Raw genomic sequence first — 3,485 nt, 5'->3', positions numbered from 1 at the left:
TGACAGCCTGGGAGACCCTGTGGGCAGTTCCACTCTGTCCTCTAGGGGCACTGTGGGTTGGAATGGACTCCACGGCAGTGGGTTTCATGTTTTGGGTTTTATGAAGTCAGATTTTATTTGGAGCGTCTGAAACAAGTGGCCTCTGGGTTGGGCCTGTGTCAGTGTACTTGGCTCTGTAGAATGGACTTGCAAAATGGTATCATGTGTTCATTGACCTGTCAGGAAACCCCACCTCTGAGGACTGCAGTCAGTGACCCTTTACAGCGTCACACCGTCTTCTGACTGATCGGCTCGCGACGTGGCACTTGGTGAACTTCATTTTCTTCAAACCGCTTGTCTCCATCTGTAGAAAAGGCGCAGTTTTTCTCTGCTATTCTTAGTCCCTTGGATGCTGACGGGTTAAAAATAGAAGCATCCGGCGCTCAGGGCAGCGGTGGGGCAGAGGGCTGCACTGCGGAGCCGCTTCCTGAGCTCTGTGGCATTGTGTCTTTTGGGCAGCCTTTCCTGAATTTAGAATAAGGCGCGTGGGTCCGAACTTGTGTCAACTCGGCGTCCCACAGGTGGGTGGTGGGCTCGGGAGCCTTCCTGGAGGAGGAGGTCCCTCCTCGTCTCAGAGTGAAGCCGTCCTGTCACCGAAGCTGAGATGGTGTCTGGCTGTGTCGAGACAGTGGCTTCATTTTTATCCTGGAAAAGAGGGCAGGGCAGGCGTCCCGGGGGAGGCGATGAGAGCAGGCACGCTTGAAACGGTTTTTGTATTTTAACTTTTTATTGTGATGAAATTAGACACAACGCGTTCGCCAGTTCGGCAGTTTGTACACGTGAAAGTCAGTGATGCTGACGGCCTTGTTCAGGTCGGGCGGCTGGTCTGCCTCTCCTCCTTGACTCACTTGATTGTGGCCGTGGTGAAGGCTCACGCAGCCGCCTGCGTCCCGCCGGCCGGGCCCACGCGCTCGGTGCGTGCCTGGGTTTGCGCAGCGTGTCCCCGTCCCCTTCTTGCGGTCTGGCTGGGCCGAGTCCAGCTGGTTCCTGCCCCTCCATCCCTCAGCTCTGCCTGGTCGCAGGCGGGTGGCGACGGCGCTGCCCCACACAGACCCTCTCTGGGCAGCACTCTGCTGTTTCACGGGAAGGTGCCTGGGCAGAGTTCCGTCCCGGGTTTAGGGGGCACCGCAGGGCGGGCGGCGTCTGGGCTCAGCCGGCCCAGTGAGTCCCGGGTTGACCTCTTTGTAGGAGTGTGTTGGTTCTGTTTTCCGAGGCTGCCCGGTCAGAGTGGTCTGCGGTACTCAGTCTCCCAAATCATGGCACCCCGTTAACAGGACCAGGGCCCCGAAGCAGACTCCCCGCCCCCTCTTCTTTAAAAATAGGGAGAAGCTTTATTTGGACAAGGGGGCATGGGGCTGGTGCCAGGGGCCGGGGTCTGGGCACCGCACGGGCAGAACAGTCACCGTCAGCTCAGTGCCTGTCCCTTGAGGTCACCAGCCTCTCCGCAGCGGTCCTCGTTCCAGTTCATCGCTGTTCCCTTGGGGGACAGTGTACGCAGCGGGAGAGCTAGCGCTCCTACGCTTTCGTGAGCACACAGGTCAGCGGGGGGAGTTACACGCCGTGCCCTATGGCCATCACCACTGTCCCCGCCTGGCACCGCTGACCCCTGCTATCACCGCTACCCACTCCCGTCACTGCTGTCCCCGCCCGTCACTGCTGACCCCTCCTGTCACCGTGGACCCCTCCCGTCACCGCTGACCCCTGCTATCACCGCTGACCCCTCCCATCACCGCTGTCCCCGCCCGTCACTGCTGACCCCTCCTGTCACCGCGGACCCCTCCCGTCACCTCTGACCCCTCCCATCACCGCTGACCCCTCCCATCACCACGGCCCACGGTCTGTTCCCTGAACTCTCCCATCACCCCAAGCAGACACTCATGTCCCCCCAGTTCCCCCTCCCCCCCAGTCACCCCTGATTGACCTGGGTCTGTCCACCTGCCTGTTTGGGGTACTTCATGTGGGGGATGTGCACTGTCTGTCCTTCCGTGTCTGGTGTGTTTCCCCAGCGTGGTGTGTGTGTGTGTTTCACCCTCTGGTAGTGCTTTCAGGACCTTTCTTTTGTCAGGGGTCCTAGGCCATGGTGCAGATGGACCCCATTGGGCGGAAGGACCCTGTCATGCAGACGGACCCCGTGGTGCGGGTGGACCCCAGGGTGCAGGTGGACCCTATTATGTGGATGGATCATGTCATGTGGATGGACCCCATGCTGCGGGTGGACCCCAGGGTGCGGGTGGACCCCGTGCTGCAGGTGGACCCCGTGGTGCGGGTGGACCCTGTTTTGTGTACCCTCGTCTACTGACAGACAGGCAGGTAGTTTTCCTCCTGCGGCCATCACAGATATGGCTTCAGGGTGGACCCCGCAGTGCAGACGGACCCCGTGGTGCAGACGGACCCCGTGGTGCAGACGGATCCCGCGGTGTGGGTGGACCCTGTTATGCGTACCCTTGTCTGCTGATGGACAGGCGGGTAGTTTTCCCTTGTGGCCATCATGAACGTGGCTGCAGGGTGGACCTTGTGGTGCAGACGTACCCTGTGGTGCGGGTGGACTCCACGGTGCAGGTGGACCCCATGGTGTGGGTGGACCCCATTATGTGGATGGATCACATCATGTGGATGGACCCCATGGGGCAGACGGATCCCACGGTGTGGGTGGACCCTGTAGTACGCACCCGTGTCTGCTGATGGACAGGCGGGTAGTTTCCTCCCGTGGCCATCACGAACACGGCTGCACGCACTGCTCATTCCTGAGGCCGGCGGTAGCCCCAGCTGCGGCCACTCTGAGAGCCCTCTCCTTGTCGCTGCAGTCTGTCTGGGCTGTCACCCTGTGCTGGCCTGCAGGTGTGGCTGTCTGGGACCAGAGCTTTACAGAACCCCTGACGCTCCCCTTTCTCAGATGGGCTGGTTGTGGATGGCCCGGTCCCTGGCTGCAGAGACGGCAAGCACACGTGGCTGGGAGCTGGGAGGGCGGGGGCTTCAGATCTCCCAGAGGAGGCAGACCTGGCGATCCACTGGGCAGTCAGCCACGGGGACCCCGGGAGCACGCTTCTGACCCCAAGGGGCGCTGTCACGCTTGACGAGACAGCAACTTTTTTTGTTTATTAAATGATCTTATTTCCTTTAAGTTGACTTGGCTTAGAAGTTCAGAGATAAAATTTCTACTATGCTAAGAACTCTAAGCAAAAATCTCCCTATGCGCTCAAGTCACTTTTCAATTTTTTTTTTTCATTCTTTTCTGTTTAAAAGTCCTTATTATATCTCATATTGCCATGGAGTCCATTCTGACCCACAGCGCCCCTAGAGGACAGAGTGGAACTGCCCACAGGGTCTCCAAGGCTGTCAATCTTCATGGAAGCAGAGCCCAAACCACACCCACTGCCGTGGAGTTGATTCTGACCCACAGCGCCCCTAGAGGACAGAGTGGAACTGCCCACAGGTCTCCAAGGCTG

The sequence above is a fragment of the Orycteropus afer genome, unplaced genomic scaffold, assembly GCF_000298275.1.
Source record: "Orycteropus afer afer isolate SDZICR_OR568_19922 unplaced genomic scaffold, OryAfe1.0 scaffold00605, whole genome shotgun sequence".
NCBI classification, from domain to species: Eukaryota; Metazoa; Chordata; class Mammalia; order Tubulidentata; family Orycteropodidae; genus Orycteropus; species Orycteropus afer.
Note: the sequence above shows the minus strand (reverse complement) of the source record.